The following is a 12,416-nucleotide window of genomic DNA, read 5'->3' as shown; positions in this document are numbered from 1 at the left end:
AAGGCAATAGTAGTACTTCAACAATATTTTTATTAGACAAAGCTTTGATAGGATGTCTAGCGGGATATCAAATCATGCATTGCTTATGGCATTGCTAAACCAACCATCAAAAAGTATGGGTTGTACACTCCTCTACCTACCTTGAAAAAGCCTTGAGAGTCAGTCTTCGTGGATTACATGTAAGATTTGCCATATACCAAGCATGACAATGATTGTGTGTTTGTGGTGGTTAATCGGTTCTCTAAGATGGCCATTTTGGCAATGTGCACAAAGAGTATCACAATTGAAGCAACTTATAAACTCTTCTTTGAGCATGTTTGGGTTCATTTAAAGCTACCCTAAACCATTACTTCAAATAGGGATAGCAGGTTTCTCAATAGATTTTGGTCCATATTATGGTGTCTCATGGATACTAGGCTGACCAAATCGACTACCTTTCGTCCTTAATCAACTAGACAAAAAAAAGTGGTCAACATGATGATTGTGCATATCTAGCGCATGTACAACTCCTAGCACTCACGTACATGGGATGAAAACCTTCCATATGTTCAACATAACTATAATAGAGCCCTCCACAACTCTATTGGCCACAGTCCTTTTCAAGTGTGCTTGGGGCTCCAAGTTTCTAACCATTGGCCCTATAATTGATGTAGCTATGCCCATTGCATCTTCACCAATTGAATCCTTGCATGCTCAGATGGAGGCATACAGGGCAGCCAAGATTGTTGAGTAGGTCCAACGCCTTCAATAATAGGTCCATTATATCAAGCAGTAGCATGACTAACACAAAGTTCCAATAAGTTTCAGGTTGGTGATAAGGTGTGGTTACATATACAGAAAGAGTGCCTCACAAGCCCCAATAGGAAGCTCAGACCACTCTGATATGGGTCGTACACATTCACAAAGGTGATGCATGACAATGATTTTGAATTGAACATTCCGCCATTTCTTGACTTGCACCTAGTGTTTAATGTGGAGCTACTTCAACCATATTATCCACCTCTGTTGGACACCTCAAAGGCAGCCAAGTGACTTCCTCCCACAAAGCTCAATCCTAAGTCCCAACTGCATTGAACCGGGTATAGTGATTCCAATCATGGGCACCAAGACAAAGGATACCCGCTAGCAACAAATCCTAGTCTATTGGGTTGTGAAATCCTAACAGCTTCTTCGCCAAGGTGAGCAGCTCACCAAGAGCCAAATTCAACATAAACTTATTGATTTGATGGGGAACTCAATGCAATGGTGACCATTTCTTCTTAATGGAAAATGAATGACCTAGGTGGATGTCAATGGTCATACAATTACTCCATTGGCTCAAAGCACAATTCTCCATCTTGGTAGTTTTCTACATTTTTTCGAGTCCTAAACTTCTGGGGCCATTTAGAGGCCCTAAATAATTGTTTTTTAACATAGCAAGGGCCCAAGCTATAGATAGGCAGAGCTTGGTTTGGTTGAAATGTGTAATTCTCGGCTAGACCTTTCCAACAGTCTACTAAGCATACCAAACAACTATTGTATGCAGTAGTTATGACCCTAGGAAGTTGATGTACCAACTAACCTCGATGGGACCCATAAGCATTTTGGTTTTTAATCTCTTAGGGTTCAATTTTTTTATGTTTAGGGTTTCCTCATTGCTTTTGATGTTAAAAATGGCCTTTGGCCTAATTGTAACTCACTATTGTGAAGGTCTGTAGCTGTCACATCTCTTTTCAGAGATAAACTACCACATTTTCATTCCCTTCTTGCAATTTCAACACTTTGCATTTATTAATAGAAGTCAAGTTTCATTGTATCTCTGTGTTTTGGTTAGAAATTTGTATTTCATTGCATTCCCTTCATAAATATGGATCACTCCTTAAGTTTCTTGGCCTCTTTACTAGTGTGTCCTTAGCCCTCTCAGCCTCCCTACACTTGCAACACCACTCCAAAAACTCGTTCTTGACTCTCTCAACCTCTCCAAGCTTGCATGATGCGGGAGCATCTAGCCCAAAAAGGAAATTATTGTAAATAATAGACATAGGGTTCATACAGTTGTGGAATTAGTTTAATATTTAGGCTTTTATTAGATATTTTTAAAATAAATAAATAAAACTAGGAGAGCTTTTAGGCACAAAAGGAATGGATATGGACCATTAAGTGATAAGGAAAGCTTTTCTATTTTAGAACAAAGGAAAAAGACAGAATAAAGTTGAAGGGATGCTTTTGCCATATGTATGCATTGCATGAGCTTTAGTTGAGTGATTTTAGGATTTTTAGATCATGCTAAGTTTAATAAATTAGGAAGCCTCAAAGGCATTCGGGGTGTGTGAGGAGTGAGCAAGGGTTCTCCTTGGGAGCCTTCGGGCAGTTTGTAAAAGGGCCATCGATTTGCCTATCTGGCCATGAATAGAACTTTTGTGAATGCTTGTTTTATGTATATATGAGTATGTTAATTCAGTTCTGTATGAACATGATTGCCGTAATGAATTATGAGGTATGGTTCTGTGCATGATGGCAGAAATCGATGTTATATAATGTGAAATTGCATGGGTGGCTAATGGTTCCTATTTGTTTTCTCATGCGCACATGTTGTGGAATGTTTCTTGAAATAGTTGCCTTTCGTTTGATGCATACTGGCTTAAAGTCGCAGTTATGTGTAGGCTCGGTTTTTTAAGAATTCCTGAATTGTAGATTGAGATTCTCAACGGACAGATGGTGCTATTTTTCCAACACGAAATTACTGTGTGTGAATTACAAAGTTTCGAAATTGAAAGCAATTATATATGACCTGTGACAAAAGTATACAGACAGCGTCGTCGATTCGAAAGGTAGGAGCGATTGATACATATATACGAGTTGTCCATGGTAATTTGGTGCCATATCTACATACAAGCCTGTGTGTAGAATAAGGGACGGCCATAACCAGCGCCTTATCAAAGCAAGACGAGGCAATATAGGTTGAACGCATGAACTGTTAGATGATGACGGGTTTCAACAGTTAATTAAGGTGAATGTACACAGCTATTATTCCTTGAAGATCTGCGCCCATACCAAAGATAGACAGCGGATGGCGTAAGTGGAAGTATATATATTGTATGCATTTGAAGGTTCATTACTCATAGGCCTGTTGCATGTTTAAATTGCCGAGGAGGCGGTATTGTTATAAAAAGGTTCTATAAACCGGTTGAGCGTGTGCTCAATTTACAAACCGTGACTGCTCTATATATATATATGACTTCCGTTGCGTAGGTGGGCTGAAGGCGTGGTAGCCAGCAATGTTTTCGGCCGAGATGTGTAACGCTATATGATATAGCGTAGAGATATATATATACATATATTGTGTGTATGTTCGCCTATTGGATATCGCTGTTAAGACTTTGCCAAAAAGCCACTGGTTGCAATAAGCAGATGAAGTTTAAAGGTAAGGCGCACTCTTTGATTGAGTCCAGCCCATATATATTTTGAGATTGCTTATGGGAATGTCCGAAGTATTTAAGTTGTGAATTGGATTTAATTCCAAGCATGGGTTTTGTAAATCATGAGATTACAATGCCATGAAACAAGCTTTTATATGCATGGTGATCGGAGGATCCTGGTAGAAGCGGCCTGGGAGCAGCCTGGGCTGCATCAGGTGGTATCAGAGCTAGAATGCTCAACTGAAGATGTTTGTTTTTTTTTAGAACTGAAGTGGGATGAATGATTTTTAATCTGATATGCAAACTACACAAGTGAACAGGATTGCGGAAGAGGAAAGAAGACAAGATCATGCAAGATCTTAAGAGGTGAGATTATTTTTCTGATTTGAAATTTATAAATGAAGTTTATGGTTGCAGAGACGGTGGCAGTGAACCTGGCATTCAGCTGAAGGCTGGATAGGGAGGACAATTGCAGTGAAGAAGAAGAAGAAGGTGAGTTGAAGAGATAGCCTAGAGAGAGCAGAGGAGTGCTCAAGAGGTTCCAGAGGCAGTGAACCAGTACTTACCAAAAGACTGAGTGAGGAGAGCTCGGTGAGGTAAGTTGCAACAAGAGAGGTTGCTGTTGCAGAGGCTAGTACAACTCATGGTGAATAGAAAACTTACGAGGAAGCAGTCTTCCAGAGGCAGAGAGAGTTTTTCTAGAGGAAGAAGAGGTTCAGAGAAATGCCACAGAGATGAAATGACTGTAGAGGTTCGAAAAAGAGAGATTGCAAAGATAAAGGTACAATTGCAGGTACTAGAAAAATGGCTACAAGAGCGGGGAAATCGGAAAGGAAAATGGATCTTTCCACTGAAGGGAAAGAGAGTGATTTGGCGACAGTTGCAGAGGAGGTTGAGGCAAATTGTGATTGCCTTGTTGAAAAAGGGACTTAGAGTTCTTGCGCCAGAGTTGGAGTTTGAAATTCCCACATGCAGATATATTAAAAGAAAAATGTTGAAGGAAGCAGTCAAGACTGAAAAGTCTTGTGGTTTTAAAACTAATGAATTGTGTATGTTTGCAGGTACAATACAGGAAGATGAGCAAATTTTGAAGTTTGTTCAAGAAGAGTTGAATCTGAAGACTGTTCAGATCGATGCTGAGATAACAAGATCACAGGAGGAAATGAAGACAGAGGAGAAGATCATTGATGATTTCTTGAGTTATTGGGCAAATCCAGATCAGATGGATAATGTAAAACCATGTATTTTTGTAGCTGACAATTGTGATGTGATTACAGGTTTTACTGAGGAGGATGTGCAACCTTGTGCGACTGTTACAGTACAAGAGGAAGCTCGTATGGATGCAGAAGAAGTGGATCAGTCTGTAGCACGAATAAGTGAAACAACAGTTGAGTCTGTTAAAACTGGAAGTTTATGTATGAATGCAGGTGATAATGATATGCTTCAGCAATGCTACAGAGAAATTGCATTATTAGAATATTTGTTGGAGAATCCAAAGTATGACAGGGAGATTGCAGCAGATGAAAGAGTTCAGTATAGTGAATGAGAGGAGAAAGACATCATGGAAACAGATGGTATGAGAGAAAGACTGGTTGATAGTCTTGAGAGTTCTTTAGAGAATTCTTTGGGCAGAGAGAATCAGCATACTGATGTGATGATTGGGATGGAACAACATACTGAGATGCTGGCAGAGGGAAGTAAGGCACTGATGCCTTGTGATTTTAATTTTAACATGTGTTTTGTGAATGCAGGTATGGTCGCCGGTGCTGAGAAACATTTGACTCAGCTCAACAGTCAATTGAAGGGAAAAGAAGTTCTCTGTTCCAGAAGGCAAGAGGGGGTGGATGATCGGGTAGCAGTCAGAACAAAGACCAGCATAGAAGCAAGAAATCAGCAGCTTGAAGATTTATTGGACAAGGAAATTGAATTAATCAGAAGAATCATGTTGAAAGTGTCTCAGAAAAAGACATCAACAAAGAAGAGAAGTAGCAGAAGAAGCAAGAGGAAGACAGCAGAAGATTGCAAGAGTACAGCTAGTGGAGCAAAGCAGCATAAAGTGTGGAGACCTGGAGAAGAACAACAGACAGAAGCAGCGGCAAATGGAAAGTTACAGTACAAGATATGGGATCCAGGCAAACATAGAGCTGAACACATGATCAGGAGATCATGAAAATTTTCTACCTTGGGAATATGATGCGGGAGCATCCAGCCCAAAAAGGAAATTATTGTAAATAATAGACATAGGGTTCATACAGTTGTGGAATTAGTTTAATATGTAGGCTTTTATTAGATATTTTTAAAATAAATAAATAAAACTAGGAGAGCTTTTAGGCACAAAAGGAATGGATATGGACCATTAAGTGATAAGGAAAGCTTTTCTATTTTAGAACAAGGCAAAAAGACAGAATAAAGCTGAAGGGATGCTTTTGCCATATGTATGCATTGCATGAGCTTTAGTTGAGTGATTTTAGGATTTTTAGATCATGCTAAGTTTAATAAATTAGGAAGCCTCAAAGGCATTGGGGGTGTGTGAGGAGTGAGCAAGGGTTCTCCTTGGGAGCCTTCGGGCAGTTTGTAAAAGGGCCATCGATTTGCCTATCTGGCCATGAATAGAACTTTTGTGAATGCTTGTTTTATGTATATATGAGTATGTTAATTCAGTTCTGTATGAACATGATTGTCGTAATGAATTATGAGATATGGTTATGTGCATGATGGCAGAAATCGATGTTATATAATGTGAAATTGCATGGGTGGCTAATGGTTCCTATTTGTTTTCTCATGCGCACATGCTGTGGAATGTTTCTTGAAATAGTTGCCTTTCGTTTGATGCATACTGGCTTAAAGTCGCAGTTATGCGTAGGCTCTGGTTTTTTAAGAATTCCTGAATTGTAGATTGAGATTCTCAACGGACAGATGGTGCTATTTTTCCAACACGAAATTACTGTGTGTGAATTACAAAGTTTCGAAATTGAAAGCAATTATGTATGACCTGTGACAAAAGTATACAGAAAGTGTCGGGGCTCCGAATTTCAGATCCTTTCTTGCTATATTTTCATAGATATAATCTGAGGAAGTTAGGGTTTTTGGAGACCCCCGAATTACATCCCAAACAAGTCACCTTGAGAAAATCATCATAACTTTCAATTTGAGCATCAGATTGAATTGTCGTAAGATCTTACAGAAAGAGGACGGACTGTAGTTTTTTGGGTACCATTTTTAGATCCTAAGGTTGAAACAGTGACTCGCAGTATGTCATACAAGTTCGCTCTACTGAACAAATCTATACTCAGGTCATCGTGGGAGATTTGACATCACTCTTCATTGGAGAATCCAATATTGATCAAACTTGTGGAGTTAGAAATATTGCTTAGAGGGTTACTGCAAGAAGAAATTTCAGACCATGTAGATCTAAAATTATAGAAATACATCAGATTCAATATCAAGCTCCTACAAAGTGAAAAAAAAAAGGTGTGTAGTCTTCTTTTTTTTTGCATAAGCTTGGTTTGAAAAATTAGTTTAAAGGAATTCAAAGGGCATAGTGAAGCATTATTATCGGTAATTGATGCCCCGAAGAAAGAAAATGGAAACAACTAGTAAGCAACCTGAAATCTCTAGCATGACTCATGAAGAAGAGGAAGAAATTCAACATGATATATCAAAATTACAAGACCAAGTGCAACAAATGTCACTCGCACAAAAAGTAACAGAATCTAAGATGGATGGTTTAAAGAAAGACGTAGAAGCTAAGATGGATGGTTTAAAGAAAGGCATGGAAGCTAAGAATGATGGTTTAAAGAAAGGCTTAGAAGCTAGGATGAATGGTGTGGAAGCTATGATGGAAGGCATGGAAGCTAAGATGGACAATTTGAAGACAGATTTGAAGACAGACATGGAAGATTTGAAGATATATTTGACAAAGTTTCTACGAGAAATGCTTACTAATGGCGAAAGGGTAGTAAAGGAAACTCATGATGAGAACAAAATAAATGTTAATCATGATTTCATAGACTCTAACATTGGATCAAAGAACCACCATGTTCCAAAGATCGATATGAGGAAGTTTGATTCTAAGGATCCCGGAACATGGATACTACAGATGGAGAAATTTTTCGATCTCCATAATGTACTAAACACACAAAAGGTACGCATTGCAACTTTATATTTGGAACCAAATCAGTTTGTATGGTATCGATGGCTTGGCTCTCGTAAACAAATTGTCATTTGGTCTATTTTTATGGATGAAACTATAGCACATTATGAGGATACAAAAAGCAACACTTTTTTAGCTAATTGATAAATGTCAAACAAAAGGGTTCAATGATGGAGCACATTGAGGACTTCCAAAAAATGAATATAAGGGTAAAATATATTCCAAAGGAGCATAGGATTGATGTGTTCATAGGGACTTTAAAAGATAACATCCAACATGAGGTTCATCTTTGGGAACCAGATTCATTGGAGAAGGCATTCAGGTTGGCAAGAAAAATGGAAAGCAAAATTATGGCAACAAGGAAGCCTACCACTCACAATCATAAAGATGGAAGTGTTACTACCCCTAGCCATCACAACCTACAAGGTTGACACCACAAAAATTGGAAGAAAAAAGAGCAAAAGGGGGCAACCTAAACTATCACTCCCTTAAGAAATCTCTTACACTATCACTCCCTTCAAAATCTATGTAAAGAAAAGATGGTGATAGGTCTTCTTGTCGTATCTTGCAGAGATGGTGTTTATTCTAGATGTGTACTTAGAAAACATCATTGAGATAGTTTTGAAAAATGTGCTTCTTGGCACGCATCAACCCCTTTACTGATTGTGCATAGTGATTTATGTGGTCCACTTCCAGTTGTTTCATTCTCTGGCTACAAGTATTTCTTAACTTTCATTGATGATTTCTCCAAACGCACTTAGGTATACTTCTTAAAACACAAGAGTGAAGTATTTAACATGTTCTTGGCCTTTAATGCCTTTGTTGAGAAACAATCTGGACATCAAGTTCTTAAGCTAAGATTTGATAATGGCGGAGAATATGTTAACAACAAATTAATCAACTTTTGCGCTAAGCATGGAATTCAAATGCAACATATTGTTCCATATACTCCACAATAAAATGGTGTAGCTGAAAGGAAGAATCACACCTTAAAGGAAATGGTTAATTGTATGATTCAATCTAAAGGACATAGTCTTAATTTTTGGGCAAAAGCAATTGATTGTGCAAATTACATAGTAAATCGCAATCCTACTAAGGTTTTAAAGAATATCACTCCAAAAGAAGCATGGAGTTCAATTAAACCAGATGTAAGTCACTTTCGTGTTTTTGGAAGTGAAGCATGGGCCCATATTACAGATGAGAAACATAAAGCCTTAGAACCTAAGAGTGAAAAATGTATTTTTGTTGGATATTCTGAAGATGTCAAAGGATATAGACTTCTTTCACCTAAATCCAAAAAAGTTATCATTAGAAGAGATGTAAAGTTTGCTGAAAATATATCAGCCTACGAGCCTAGTTCGGCGGATGTGCCACCTCTCTCTCTCCCTTCTACTTTTGAAAATATTTCTTCTTCAGATGATGACAACAATGATGACAATCCTCCCCCACCTTCTCAAGATCCTCCTTCAGCTCATCAGCTTCCAAAATGGGTCCAAGCTATTCGGGATGCAATAAGTGCTCTTGTCGGTGATTCTACAGATCAGCATCGCACACGTTCTCAATTTGATATAGCCTCTTCTTTATTGGCTCAAGCTTCAGCGAATTATGATGTTGACACCTTTGTAAAAGCTTCAGGCCATCCAGATTAGGACACAACTATGAATGAAGAATATTGTTCATTATTATAAAATGATACATGGGATCTTGTTCCTCTTCCAAAGGGACGAAAACTTGTTAGATGCAAATGGGTTTACAGAACCAAGTTTGGACCAGATGGAAAAGTTGATAAACATAAATCTCGTCTTGTTGCTAAGGGTTTTTCACAAGGTGAAGGCATTTACTATACTGAAACCTTCTCCCCTGTTGCCAAAATGAACTCTATCTACCTTGTTCTTTCCCTTGATGTCTCTTTCAAATGGGAAGTCCATTAGATGGATGTCAAATATACCTTCTTGCATGGGGATTTTCATGAAGAAATCTATATGGAACCTCCTGGCTTTATAAAAGCAAACTCCATCTTTGTATGTCGGCTTAAGAAATCCCTTTATGGTCTCAACCAAGCCCCTTGAGCTTGGTATGCCAAAATGGATAGCTTTCTTTTAGATACTAGCTTTTCTAGGTGTCATTCTGACAATATTGTCTACACCAAGAAAGTGGGTAAGTCTCTTATCATTCTTTTTCTTTATGTTTATGATCTTATCCATACTCATAGTGATCCCAACCTTATAAACCATGTGAATTCCAACCTTAAAAAGCAGTTTGAAATGACAGACTTATGACACTTGCATTATTTTCTTGGTCTTCAAGTCTTGCAATCCAAGGAAGGTATTTCCATTTCCCAGTCCAAGTATGCTTGTGATCTTCTACGCCACTTTCACATGGAAGACTGTAAGCCAGCCCCTTCTCCCTTTCAGTCTAGAGCCAAACTTTCACTCACTTGTACTTCCCCTAAAGTTGATGCTACCTTATACCGTCAGCTTGTAGGAAAACTTTTGTATTTGACCCATACTCGTCCTGACCTTTCCTTTGTTGTTGGCCTTATTGCTTGCTTTATGCAAAACTCACATGAAATTCATTGGAAAGCAACTAAAAGAATACTTTGTTATGTTCAAGGTACAGTTCAGTTTGGGATTCATTATAATGCAGAAGCATCTCCTCTATTGGTTGGTTTCGCTGATTCCGATTGGGCTAGTGACCCTGATGATAGGAAGTCTACTACAGGTTAAGTATTCATTCTTGGTTTTGGACCTATTACATGGGCTTGCAAGAAAAAAAGTGTCATTTCTCTTTCTTCAGCAAAAGTAGAGTATCGTGGCACCGTAGAAGCTAGTAAGGAAGCCCTATGGCTTCGTCATATCCTGTCAGAGTTTGGCTTCCAGCAGCAGCATCCAACTGCACTTTTGTGTGGTAATCAAAGTGCCATTCAACTATACAAAGATGCAGTCCAACATGAGCGCAACAAACACATTGAACTACACATGAACTTCATCAGAAAACTCATTCATGACCATGTTCTTGAAGTTCAATATTGTTCAACCGATGATCAAGTTGCAAACATATTTACAAAGGTGAAGTTTACTAAACTTCGATTTATGGTTGGAGTTTAGGAAGTTGTCACTAAGGGGGGATATGCTCTAATGCCTCCTTTCTTCTCCTATTGTGTCATATTTGTACATCCTTCAATCCTGTCCCAATTTGTTCTTAAGAGGGGATGTTAGGATATTCCGACACATAGGAAATAGTTAAGTATAACTTGGTCTAGTGTAGAGTTAGGTAAAGTGTGTTTCTTTACTATGTACTTTTGTAACTTACAATGCGACAATCACGATATGTTCTAGACATGAAGTGATCTGACGTTTCATTCTCCCCTCAGTATTACCAACACATGACCCGTGGCTTAACACCCAATTGGTCCATGATCTTTATTTAAAGAGCATGGAGGGTCATTTGTAAAGTGACTGTTCATGAGACAAGCATATGTAAATTTTATTTTTTTTACATTGATAAATTGACACTTTGGCTCAGGCCGTGGACTGTTTCCCTCTTTGAGGGTTTTAACCACGTCAAGAATACTAGTGTACTGATCTGTGATCTATTTGTGAGCGGTGTCCTTTGGTGTTCTATCTAAGGAACTTACCCTGTAAATTCATACACTTACACATCAATGTTGCGTAACCTAAATAATTTTTTTTCCTTTTGCTTTCTCTGAAGGTCCCACAAGGTGCTCCACGTCCTTATGTTTTTTTAACATTTCTTTCAAGCTAGGCTAGTCATTTTCTTGTCTCATGTACAATGACTCTTAGAGATTCAATAGATTCATGTAGTTAATCTGACTCTTTAGAGGATCTTGTTCCATAGGTTCAGGGTCATTCAGATTTGATTCCTCATTTTGTTGACAGTGTTGGATAATCTTCCAACACTAAGGGGGTCTCCCTGGTATGAAGTCCCAATAAGACCTCACATGGTTTGGGAGAGGAGCCTCACCCGGACACCAACCTGACTGTCATTATGTGTTATGAAACCAACTCACAAAAAGATAGAAAATATAGATCAACGCCTTAGAATTCAGCCTCTTTGAGGGGGCAACCTCCTTTACATTACACAAATGAATGATTCTTTGATAATTCAAATAACAATAGTAATGGGCTAATCACTAGTATTATAGGGACCTAACATGCCCCTCTCCTTCAAAAAAGTGTTGTCCTCAATGCTTGAGTAGTTCTGGATGCTTCTGTATAAAATTCTCATCCTCCCATGTGGAATCTTCAGCGGATAAGTTCTTCCACTTGATGATATACTCTGAAATTGATCGATTTAGTAGCTGTCAAGTTCTTGTTTCTGTGACTGCTTCTGGTTCCAATATAATTTTTCCTTCCTCGTCAAGTTCTGGCAATATTGTTTGAACTGGGAGCTTGTCACCTATAACCTTCTTTAAACATGAAACACGGAAAACTGGGTGCACTCGATAAGTTGTAGGAAGCTCCAATTTTTATGCCATAGTACCAATCTTTTGCAACACCTTGTAGGGACCATAATACTTTGGTGATAATTTAGTATTCTTCTTAGCTTGCTTGAGGGACATTTTTTTATATGTTTGTAGTCATAGGAATACCCAGTCACCTACATCAAAACTTCTTTCGTTGCGATGTTGATCTGCCTGTTGTTTCATTCTATTCTATGCCAACGTGAGGTTATTCTTTAAGAGGTTATCTAGTTCTGAAATTAAGACCTGCAGTAGCCCTCTATGTCCTCTTTCCAATGCCACCAGTCTGATCCAAATTGGATTCTCCAACGAAGAGTTATGCCAAATCTCCCACAGTAACCTGATTATAGACTAGTTCAGTAGATCGAAATTGTACGACATG

Source organism: Pinus tabuliformis, chromosome 4_1 (assembly GCF_031772625.1).
Source record: "Pinus tabuliformis cultivar Carrire ecotype Pingquan chromosome 4_1, CPIR1, whole genome shotgun sequence".
NCBI lineage: Eukaryota > Viridiplantae > Streptophyta > Pinopsida > Pinales > Pinaceae > Pinus > Pinus tabuliformis.
Note: the sequence above shows the minus strand (reverse complement) of the source record.